The 12,481-nt window shown below is 47.5% G+C and overlaps 1 protein-coding gene across 1 annotated transcript in view; it reads right to left on the bottom strand.

Moving 5' to 3' along the window:
* LOC137225992 (transcription initiation factor TFIID subunit 4-like) overlaps positions 1-12,481 on the bottom strand; it is a 289,701-nt gene that overhangs the window by 48,249 nt on the left and 228,971 nt on the right. Inside the window, exon 7 of the mRNA XM_067739937.1 lies at positions 3,464-3,551. The gene's annotated coding sequence lies outside the window, so the exon portion shown is untranslated. The remainder of the gene's footprint in view (positions 1-3,463; positions 3,552-12,481) is intronic.

The following is a 12,481-nucleotide window of genomic DNA, read 5'->3' as shown; positions in this document are numbered from 1 at the left end:
AACCACTTAAAATGATCGTAGTCGCTTTAAAACCTACTGGTTGGGGCTTCCCTGGTGGCGCAGTGGTTGAGAGTCCGCCTGCCGATGTAGGGAACGCGGGTTCGTGCCCGGGTCTGGGAAGATCCCACTATGCCGCGGAGCGGCTGGGCCCGTGAGCCATGGCCGCTGAGCCTGCGTGTCCGGAGCCTGTGCTCCGCGACGTGAGAGGCCCGCGTACCGCAAAAAAAAAAAAAAAAACCCTATTGGCTGAGTTGATAAACAGGCAAAATTATTTCTTTCTTGGATTTATTCCAGTACACTGTTTCCCATCATTATTGGTCATGGGGTTCAGAAAAAGAAGGGAGATTTTTAGAAAGATTCTGAACAATATATCGTTGCCAACTCAGAGTGGCAGGCAAAACAAAACTGATAATGCTTCGTACTGAGATAGGATCGTTCCTCTGAGGCTCTCCTGGTTTCACAGTGAATATTAATTTTTAGAGCATTCCTATAAAGTAGACAAGTGGCAAAAGGGGTTGGCTTCATTTCAGTGGGGGGAGAAAAAAAGACACTAGTGCCTGGAGAGATGAACTGACTTATCAGAGGTAAGGCTGGTTGGAGACAAGCCTGAGGGCAGACTTTGGGCTTCTTGGTTTCTTCCCCTGCTTTAATCATCTAGACCCATCCTTAATTAGGTTATAGAATTTAACACAGATCTGTCCAGATCTCATCTGAAAAGAGGAAGCGAAGACCTGGGTAATTTTCCAGATAATTTCTTTAAAAGAAAAAAGCAAACCCTCTTTCCTCCAAATTATTTATAATTGATGCAATACAGGAAGTCTCGCTGCTTTTTAATGAGTTCCCAAACGCAAATTCTGCCATTTAATTTTTTGGAAAACTGCATTTGCCTAAAATATCTCAGTAATTCTAGTGGAAAGGGAGGTTTTGCCTCAGTTATGAAAATGACCTCGATTTACTTCTTGGTGTAGCTATGGGAGAGGTGGGCCCTGCATGGTATGTATGCCATAGGGTCCAAGCCCTTCAGCTGTGGCCAGGGGTACATGGATCCCCTCCGGTGCTGAAATGGGGATGGAGGGAAAACCCCACGCTCCTGTTCAACACTATGATTCTTTCTGTTTTCCATGAGAAAAATGTGGGTGTTCCTCATTTACTCAGACTGCAATAGACACCACCTGCTTTGTTTCGTTTGTATGCAGGTGAAAATATAGGACTTAGACTAAGAATTGGAAGAAATGATTTAGTTCTTACTAAAGGGTCAGCCTTGGACTCAATTTGTTTTTTAATGTATTTATCTGATGGGTAAATTGAGCTAGCAGTGATAAAGCATGGAAATGACTGCATTCCCTGTTTTTTTTTGTTTTTGTTTTTTGCCAAAGCACATGTCCCATTTCTTTGTCTGACTCTAGTCCCTGTTATCTGCCACGCTGCTTTTGTCTTTCCCTCATTCAGCCACTCTTCCCTTACTCCTGTCTTCTAGTATCTCTCGGGAAGAGTCACATGCCCCTGGATGCTTTACTTCAGTGAAAACCTTTGATTACAGTGTGGTTCATGGGCAACAGTTCAGGTGAAAAGAAGGAGTCCTATCCTGCAAGCTATTCTGGGGGCAGGCCATGAATCTACAGGGGGATCCCAACAGTTCGTCTTTTTACTGGGGCTCGTAGACAAAAGCTTCAGACCTTAAGGACGAACAGTGGGCTGTCCTGCTGCTTCCAGCAGTCAGAGAGCCAAGAACAAAAGATGCTCACCAGGCCACCTCGGTACCCAGCTGGAGCCGCTGGGTGTCTGACACACGCTTCTCCCCTGAGCATACACTCACCGCCCCCCTGCCCAGCTCCCTGCACCCACACCCAGCATGGAGTTCTCTCTTCTGCGTTACACATCGTCCAAAAGGAGGGCCCCTCTCTGAGATTGTATCACTTCATTTTACACCCTAAACAATTAGACAAGATTTCCCAAAATGTAAGAGCAGTCAGCAGACTCTATCCAAATGATCGGCTCTGAGAGGAGAGAAAAGGAGGGAGCGGGCAGAGGAGTCGGGGACGAAGGCAGAGGCTCCAGAGTCTTTGTTTCTCTCCCATCTGGCTGGAAGCCAGAGGCAAAGATCGAAGAGACCTATCCTTTGTCCACTGATCTGACAGTCATCCCAGTTCCCAGTCCGCAAAATCAAAGTGAAACACAGTCACACATTCATGTCCATAGCTCACAAGGTTACTGAGAAACCTAAGTCTTCCTGTGCCTGGTGGAAGCAGCATTTCTATGCAGCATTTCTGTTTTCAAGGTCACAATAAAATTAGGAATTCCACTTTCTCACTGTTAGCCTGTCATTGTTAGCACTCTCCTAGTCCTCCAAGGGACCAAAAGCTTGTGCTCTGTGGCTTTAAGGGAAGAGAGAATCCTTCTCAGGCTCTCTCTATCAAGTCTGGTTAGGTTTTAGCATGTAATGTTCCAGGCCATAAATAATTCAAAAGGCATGAAGAAGATTTTCTTCATTCTACATCTATCCCTGCACACAACACCCTCCCCCTTTCCTTTCTGGCTTATAACAAATGCTAATTTAATCAACTGGCAGTAAATTGTACTGGTTGCTGACTCATGCCAGACACATCCCCTATGGACTTCACGGAGGTTTGCCATCTCATTTGGAAATGAACAATAAAGAGGTGCAGTCCTGAGCTGCCCACCTTTCTTCTTTTGTCCTCCTTTGTTTCCTCCTATCCCTCCCCCCTCCCCCAAAGAGGATTCTTCACAGTGTATCCGTGATGTACATGCAGGGAATTCACATCTCAGCCATGCTGCCTGCAAGGGTCTGCGCTCCCTGCAAGTTGCACAGCCACCTGACCCTGATGAAGGGGATGGGGATGTCCCCAGTGCTCCTGAAGGCTGTTCTCTAGATAAAGCATGTGGCAGGGGAAGGGAAGGCGGTGGGGGGGGGGGGGGACTGAGAAGAAGGGTGGGAAGGGGAGTGAGGCAGAGCCAGCCCTCGTTATCCAAGCTGTGAAAGCATGTGTGTCAGAGAGGCTCCTTGATAAAACCATGCACGGGGATGGAAGCTGATTAAAGAGATGGAGAAACAGCTCCCATCAGTGGGCCCTTTTTACCTCTCCAAGCCAGCAGAGTGGGGAATCCTTCCCCTGCGGACAGCTGTAATGGAGGGTGGAGGGGAGGAATTTCCCTGGAGACAAGCCAGGAGCAGCAGGTAAAGGGGCTGGGGCTGGAGAGGATGGGACAGAAAGAGATGCTTCTAAAAAAAAGGACCAAGAGATGGGAAAATATTTATGGGAAGCCTAGGGTCTATTTCCTTTTCCTTTTGCTCTTTTATTTTAGCTATAAATGTTTATAAAAGCTTATAAAGAAGCATTCTCCGTCTCTACCCCAGAGGGATTCCTTTAAAACCCTCCCCATCATGATTATCCAAGTATGTGCTGCGCACCAATATATAAGGAGGAAATGGAAGCTCACTTACCCTCTTGTCTTCAGATGCCTCGTAAAGCGCTTACAGTGTTCCAAGCACCAGCATGCACTATTTTGTCTGCTTTCTCCTCCTGACCACCCTGAAAAGTACACAGCTGGTAGCATTAGGTCCCTTCTACAGACAGGCAAGTCTCCATGCAAGGGCTGATAGGTGGAACAGTCCTAGCTGACACTATTTCCACTAGACAGCCTGCTACCTGGGGGGTTGCACACAGTAGGTCTTACTGCTTAGATGTTAGCCTTATCGTTTACTAAGCAAATGGGATAACAGCACAGCATCAGAACTTCTGGAAGGGTCTGCTCCCCTGGTCATCAAACCCCACCCCCAGTGTTGACCATTTGTGCTTTTGGTCTTGAACTACAGAAGAGCTGTTTTTTGTTTAATTAGTACCCATCCACCTCACTGGCTCCTAAAGTCCTCCTGGCCAGGTGTGTGGAGTTTTTGTGTCCCTCACAAGGTGAAGAAGCAGGCCTGAGTCACAGAGAGCAAATGCAAATTTTCTGGCTGGTGGCAAGCACACCTGAAGGCTTTTCAAGTGCGGAACCCTGCCAGGGTCACCCTGATTTTCAAATCGCCCCACTGAGGTTGATTTCTCCTGTGGTCCTTCCTCCAGTTTGGCAGCTCCACTCCTTCGGGCTCTGTTTTGGATGTACGTGCATGTGTGTGCACATACACACATATATGTCTTAGACTGACTGCATTGTTTCATGCCCCTCTTTGAGGGTTTTTTTCTAAAAGGCTTCCTGCTGCCAAATAGGACATACACAATGGCAAAAGCACTTTTGCCTTAGAATGAACAATCAACTTCCTGTAGGAAACTCAGAAAGGGGAGCAAACAGGGGGCCCTCTTCTCCCCCAGCACTGTCTGTCCCGGCACAATATTCCACCCTTCCCTCTTCTAATTCACGGCTCTACGACTTTGGGGTCACTGGGGAGCCAGGAAAGGATCAACCTGCACTGGGGGAGGCTTCTGCGCCCAGCACACGGCACGCTGAAGCACACACTTCACTGGCTAAGAATGGAAGGCGTGGTTCACTTTGTCCTTATTTGACCAGAAAGCTCCACATGGAATCCTCCTCAGTGCCTCCCTGTGACTCCCTGGGGGGGTCGTAAATAAGCGCAAGGCCTGGTATGGCTTCTTGGCTAAACGTTTGCACAGTAACTCAAATGAGGCAGCAGACATGAGTCAGAAGGGAGAAATAAGCTCAAGAAGGGGGGCGTGGGGAGCTTCAGCTTCTCCAGCCGACAAGATGGTACTTTACCCATTTACCCAGAGATGCTCGCCAAGTCTCCAGGGACAGACTGCAAGTCCTCCCCCACCCCCACATTGCACCACCTGCTAGAGCCATTTGCAAAGCAGCTGGTAAGAGCAGCTAAGTGAGCGAGCCGCACGTCCATACTGCATGCGCGAGGCCAGCCAGGCCCTTGCGCGTCGCTGAGAGGGGCAATAAAAAGATATTAAATATTTTATCTATTTTGAACACTCACAATTCAAGCCAGGGCTATATACAAAGTGAGGACATAAAGTTCGGGGATAACACTGGTTCTGCGAGATTAGGTTCAGTGAAAATATGAAAAGATAATAGTTATTTAATTCCAGTGGTCATGGTTATGTGTGCAGTGATCGGTGGATCCCCAGATTCATCCTTGCCTCCCAGAGACGGGCACAGGTTATTAAACCTCCCTGGTATGCTTCATTTTCTCTACTGGGGATGAGGAAAGGGAGGGCTTCTTCCAGCTGCTACGTGCCACCCTCTAAGGGTCTGAAATAAAAGTGTATACTGAATGGATGAACGGATTACTTCTTTTATTCATTCATAATAAAACTCAGGGTTGCCCCGAAGCTGTGCTTTTCCATTTTAAGTCTGTTTCTCTCTCTCCCTCTGCTCTTTCTTGACAGTTGTATCAGCCTGCTCGTGTGGCCATAACGAAGTACCGAACACTGGGAAGCCTAAACAGAAACTTATTTTCTCACAGTTCTGGAGGCCGAAAGTCCTAGATGAAGGTGTTCACGTGGTCTTTCCTCAGTGCGTGTCTGTGTCCTAATCTCCTCTTTCTATACAGACACCAGTCACAGTGGATTAGGGCTCACCCATATGACCCTTATTTACTCTTATCATTGTACATTATTTACTCTTTTAAAGGCCCTATTTCCAAACGCTGTAACATGCCGAGGTCCTGAGGGTTAGAGCTTCAACATGTGAATTTGGGGAGGACACCATTCAGCCCATAAAAACAATTAGGATTTTTTTGTGTCGCAGGACCAAATATGTGAGTCTCTGTGTGCATAAACGTTTCGGTAAACACGTGTCATGCCATTGACACAGGAAGACTCAGGCTCTGCCCCTGCTGTGTCCACTTCCCCGCAGGCACCACCACTCCTTCCAGCCCACCCACCCACCCAGGTGAAGACAAAATAATTCCACAGCCTCTCTGTAATAACAGAAAGGAAGGGGTTCTTTTTTTTTTTCTTTTTTAAGTGTTTTCAGCCATTCTCTAATGTGGTTTAATTTGGCTGTGTTGCATCTTCGTTTCTGTGCGAGGGCTTTCTCCAGCTGTGGCAAGCGGGGGCCACTCTTCATCGCGGTGCACGGGCCTCTCACTATCGTGGCCTCTCTTGTTGCAGAGCACAAGCTCCAGACGCGCAGGCTCAGTAATTGTGGCTCACGGGCCCAGTTGCTCCGCGGCATGTGGGATCTTCCCGGACCAGGGCTCGAACCCATGTCCCCTGCATTAGCAGGCAGATTCTCAACCACTGCACCACCAAGGAATCCCAGGAAGGGGTTCTTTATGTATTAATCTTTTAGTCAATTGTTCCACTGCAGAAGGAGGAAGGACAGCAAGAATAATTACGGTGGGATGCGGGGGGGAGGGGGCCTATCAGTGCTTTGCCTTTTATTTCTCCACTCCTGCCAAGGGACTCCCTCATTTTGGTCCCTTTGAGTGAAGGCAGCTTCTGCCTGGCTGCCTCTTTATCAACAATAAAAACAAGCAATCTATTTTGGTCACAGAATGAGGTTCCATTTGTTTTGAACATAAACTGGGATTCAGCATTTGACCAACCTAAGTTACAGGAAAACTCCAAGCGGCAGGTTTATACCTGACTCTCTCCATTTTGTGTTTTTCCTCCACCAGGGTACCTCCAATTCCCATCAAGTGGCCGTGTCACATTACCCGAGCCAAAAGTCACTGAAGGAGCCTCATTTCCTACTGTCCAAGGCCGAAGTCTGTACCATTTGAAATCTATCCCTGCTAGGGAAGCCCCAAACATGCACCCAGCCCATTTCAAGACAAGGATGCTGAGACCTTTCAAACAGTGAATTTTGGCCTCATTAACTACAGAGTAGTTAAATGGATGAGAGTCAACAAAGGACACTCCTGTGAAATTTTTTAATGCTTCAAAAACTCCCATTTAAAGTTGTTTGGGCCTTAAACCCATGTTTTGTGTGTGTGTTTTGTTTTTTGAGATCCTCCTCTGAGCCTGCATGCTGGAGACATGACAAATTTGGTATTTCAATCCATACGCCCATTTGAGTTCTAGGAATGCACACTGGTTAGGTTTTAAAGTCATCTTGTAGTAAATTAAGTCAGAGCTAGATATTGATGCTGATATGTACTCAAACAGACAAGGAAAATTAATTGTAAGAAAGGGGGAGGAAAATGTCTCCCATTTATCTTCTTCCTATCTCATAATTTGAACCTATATTTCTAGAGATTTAAAAATATGGTAAGAAGAAAGTCTTAAATGACCAAGATTCCAAGCCCAAGAGTCTAACCCCAGTGAATTAATACTATTTGTTTATCCACCGCGTACGGGGCACAGAGCTGTATACTGAGTGATAGTTAGATATATACACCACTGTCTTCCACAATCACGGAATCAGAGTAAGGAGACAACGAAATATAAAACCAAAATTCACAATGGAAAGCAGGAAAAATGGTCAGTTCCAACTAAGTGTGACAGATACTCAGTGCTATTGGGGTTTGGAAGCAAGAATGATCACCCCATGAAGGGGTCTCAGAGGAGGTGATATTTGAACCCAGGTTAGCAGCCTGGACCTGCTCCTGCTTTTAGTGAGTATGGGCTCACTGAAGGCTTTCGAGCAGGAGAATGAAATATGACAAAATTGGTATTGGAGGAGAGTACCCTGGCACAGGGCATGTGATGCGCTGGAACAGGTAAGAAGCAAGGCTGGACGACCAGCTTGCAAACTGTAGCGGTGGCCCAGACACCAGGAGACTCACACCTAAGCTGAGGGTTGGCAGTGGGGAGAAGAGGAAGAGATTGATGTCCGTGAAGAAGAAGTAGAGCCTCGAGTCCTACTGACTATGAGAGACAGGGTACAGGGTCCTGACCCCTGACCAGCTCACCAAGGAAGACAACTGTCCAGAGAGAAGGTCTAGGTCCTGGCCAGGCAGCTCTCCCAGACTCCCTCCCTTTTTCCATCCGCTAGAAACAGCAAAACCATCCACCTCACCAGGCTCTCCAGTGGGAGTCTTAGGTCATCCCAAGAATGTAGCCTTGTCCTCTGAACAGACAGGAAGAATGTTCAGGGCACAGGGATTAATTATGTAAGGCCTGTTGTCAAATAAGAAGTCCCAGAGCTCCCTCTGGCTTCAACCCCCAACCCAGTCCTCCATCCGTATTGTCCTGAAATGAACATAGTCTGGCTATGACCTTAGACCTTTCAGACTTCAGATCACATACCTCTGTCCTTTTTTTGATTTTGTAGTGATTTTTTGTTGGCTCTGTAAGCATCTAGTGTCTTCTTTCCCTGTCTCCAACAGCCCTTATTTCTATGTGAGTCTCACACATGATCCCGGGGGTCACAGGGTCTGGATTCAGCTCATCAGGGCCCTCCATCCACCTGTCCTTGTCGGAATACTTAAGTTCCTGGTTCGAATGTCCCCTGAAGTCAGACACCTCTAAACTAAAATTTCCTTTATATGAAATAACTTTATTGTTTGAGCTCTGTATTCTGCTCCTTGCTCTTAAAACGTCCCTGACACAGGCTCCTTGTTGAATGGTGTCATTGCAGAAAGGGCTCTGGGAAGGAAGGGCTCCGTCCCTCTTGACTGAACTGGCCACGTGACCTTTTTCAATGTCCTTCATCTCTCTGGGTTTCAGTTTCTTCATCAGTAGCATGAGGGGTTGTACAAGCTACTCTCTAACAATTCTTCTGGCTTTGACGTTCAGATTCTATAGCCCCCAGTGTGTTGCTGAAGCCCTAGCAAACTCGGCTGTTCACCTCCTGATCTGTCCCCCCAGACAGTCTTGCCACTGCCTCTGTTTGACCCCACACTGTGGTCCATGAGCACCAGGCAGACTGCCTCTTCCAGAGAGGCTAAGGGGTCAAAGGTGGTTCCAGGGTGTTGAAAACATGTAGATATGAATCGACAGTAGCATGAACCGAAATCTAGAGTCTGTTTTCTTTTTCTGTGGGGACAGGGAGGATACTGGGAAGAGTGAGGGGGACATGGGGTGGGAGTAGAAAGCCAGGTCACTTTTCGGCATATGGAACTGGGGTGAGTGGGAGACTGCCAAAAAGGAGCATTCAACTAACTATAGGAGAGTCCACGCTAGAGGCGAGGTTCCTAAACTTGAGCATAAAAATAGCCAGGAGATTCTGAGCTGGCTGAGGGTTAAAACAGGGCAAGACCTGGGAAGAGAGACCCTACCAGGAGATATTCCAGTGGAGGTAGTGACATAGAGGGGAGAGCTGAACCTGGGACCAAATAACTGGGGATAGTGGAGAGAAAAGAGATAAGAGTCTGCAGGACTTAAACCTGACAGGCAACCATATTTTTTGAGGAAAAGAAAGAGGAAAAGGAAAAGTCAGTAGAAGGTAAAGGAGGAAGCAGAAAAGGGAACAAAGTTCCCCTGAGTTGCTGCTACACGCTGGGTTCTTCACATATTCCGATGTGTGGAAAACCTTGAGACTGAGTATTATAGAAGCAAGGAGGAAAAGCACAGTCTAGGAGAGGCATCCTGGGCTTATGTAATGGAGCAGTGGGGAGGGGGCAAAAGAGGGGTTGTCAAGCCAAGTCCTGGTCAGGTCAGCAGCACCCAGACCTCGGCACAGCCCGAGAATGACGGGTCCCAATCTCTTGCATATTAGAGATGGTAGCAGACACTTTGCATGCCCTGCATCGCACCCCCTCCCCTAAATTCATGCCTACCTCAAGCTCTCTCCTTCAGCCAGCTCTCTCTGCTTTTCAGCCTTAGGGCCTTTTCTGAAGCCGTAGGAGCTTCGCACAAGGAAAGCTCAGACAGAAGAGTTAATGCTCCCTTCCCCCAACCTGCAACTACTGAGAGACAGGAGTCCGTGGATCAGTGCCCCAGCCCCTTTCTGTATACAGACAGTGGAAACCTCAATGATGCACTATGGTGATCCCTGCCTCAGTCTCCCCACAACCTCCCTCCCGTTTTCTGGGACTGGATCCCAAATAATTATCTACACTCAGTCTTTGAGACTCTACTTTCAGGAGAACCCAGACCAAGATGGATGAGTCAGCCTTGTGGTGGCAGACTAAGAAATGCGGGCAGAAACACGAGTGCATGTTTCCTTTAAAGCCCCCGAACGCTAAACAAATAGCACAGATTTCTGCTCATCTCTATAACGACGGAAGGCTGAGCTGCGTCCTGTGGGGCAGGCAGAGATGCTACTTTGGGTATGATCCGCGGGCCCTCATTCATAAATCCTCTCTTGAGAGGGTGAACAGGCAGTGCTACTTCTCAGGACTCTTTGTTGAAAACACAAACAGGCGTGGGTCCCGCCCACATCGTAGAGAAGGGCACTTCCCCCTCAGAGGGTTACCTTCCCCAGGACGGGGGCCACAGTCGGGAAGCCTGCAGCAGTAGGAAACCCAAGAAAATGTTTTGTTTCACTGTCTGACTCATCCCCACAATGTTTTAAAAACCAAGGTAACTTAGCAGATGTGAAGCTTAATTGCAGTAGAAGGAGCTCAGCACTAAGTTTACACTAAGCACCTTCAGTCCTCTGTGTGCTACTGGCTGGTCCCACAGGCATCTGAGTCAGCAACGCCACTGCTAGCATATTCGGGAGAAGGGGCTTTTGTCTCAGTCCACTCCTGTGTGGGGTCCTGCAGCTGTGTCCTGTCCACTGCCTAGCTCCTGAGTATCTCTGTTCCACCTTGGACTTCTCTGATGCTCTTGCTGCCGTTCACCTCCCCCCGGACCTGCAAAAACCATCTGTCTTTAATAGTGACGCTTCTACCCTTGGGGTAAGGGTGGTCCTGGGAAGGTTAGGTAGCACTCCCCGTTCTCCCATCCCAGCTTGGACTCTAACCCACTGCATAATTCCCAGCCACATTAGCTGCAGCAGGTCACTGACCCTACCGAAGCACTGAGAAGATCACAGGGCATTTCAAAAGCCAGAATAGAAAACTGAAAGTGGAGGCCTGATGTCTCTATTCCCTGAGCACGTCAGCCCTTGCTGGGCCTCTCTGCTCGCCCATGCTGCTCAGGCTCTATTCCTCCTCGGCGCCTTTCCTGCCCCGCCATCTCTCTCTCTCTCCTCACAGTGCTAGTTTCCAGACTCCATTGTTGGGCTGCTACCGAGACGTCCTTCTCTTTCCTTTTGACAACCAACCAACCATCTTTTGGTAGAGGACACTCTTACCTGGGTTGCATGTTTTATTTTTTTTTTTAAGTTTTTCATTTAAGAAATTGCCTTAATACTTTAATAAATTAAATTGCCTTAATAAAGCAATTTTAACTCTTCATTGAGCCAACGTACTCCTTTTAAAGGAGACTCAGACTTTACATATCCACTGGACTATCTGAAGATTTTTCTTAAAGAAAACAGAGTGAGGTGGTATTACTTCAGCATGAATCAACACTCAGACATTCATCCCAACCTGGAGTTGATGCACTGTCACTATTCCATTCAACCCTCACAATGCCAAACACATCCTATACCACTTATAAAGGTTGTCAAGGTTTAATATTAAAAGGAAATAAAGTAAAACCTATGGCCCAAAAAGAGCGCATGGCATTCTCCACCCAGTGCTCATTCAAAGCTAGGGGTTGGATAGCTGCCTTAGAGGCAGAATGGTCTGAAGACCAGACATCTACACACGGATTTCCCTTCTGTTTTCTCCTTTAATCAACTGCAATAATTTTCAAATTTCAGTGTGGATAGAAATTAGAACACAAGGTTGTATGTTCTATGGGTGATATAAGGGCTTTTCAAGGATAATACTAAGTTTATATGATGTTCACGTTTGGTGTTGATTATAGAACCTAAAAATATCACTCCTAAGATGTGACTCTTCTGTTTGGAAAGCTTCCTTCAACAAGAATTCTGCCTTCAGGGACTTCCCTGGTGGCACAGTGGTTAAGAATCCGCCTGCCGGGCTTCCCTGGTGGTGCAGTGGTTGAGGGTCCGCCTGCCGATGCAGGGGACGCGGGTTCGTGCCCCAGTCCGGGAGGATCCCACATGCCGTGGAGCAGCTAAGCCCGTGCACCACAACTACTGAGCCTGCACTCTACAGCCCACGAGCCACAACTACTGAGCCCACATGCCACAACTCCTGAAGCCTGTGTGCCTAGAGCCCGTGCTCCGCAACAAAAGAAGCCACCACAGTGAGAAGCCAGCGCACCAAAATGAAGAGTAGCCCCCGCTTACCACAACTAGTGAAAAAGCCCACATGCAGCAACAAAGACCCAACACAGAAAGAGAGAAAGAAAGAAAGAAAGAAGGAATTCTGCCTTCCAACTAGAATTTCTAAATGGCTGCAAATTTTTAAATGGTGGGGTTTTGTTGTTGTTTGTTTTTTTTCTTTTGTTTGTTTTTGTTTTTTTTCCTTTTTGGTCTCGCTGCCCTTGGAAAGAGAACTCACCCTTCGGGTCTGGAGTGTCCTGTTGAAAGCCACCCCTGACCCTCACATCACCACTTAGCTGTTTCTGTCTCTGGTGTAGATAGAGAAATGGGGAGTGGGGGACTGGCTTTCTTACTAACCAGCTGAATGACTCGAGGCTGCAAA

Source organism: Pseudorca crassidens, chromosome 6 (assembly GCF_039906515.1).
Source record: "Pseudorca crassidens isolate mPseCra1 chromosome 6, mPseCra1.hap1, whole genome shotgun sequence".
NCBI lineage: Eukaryota > Metazoa > Chordata > Mammalia > Artiodactyla > Delphinidae > Pseudorca > Pseudorca crassidens.
The sequence above is the reverse complement of the archived record's forward strand: the minus strand, read 5'-3'. Positions and strand labels throughout refer to the sequence as shown.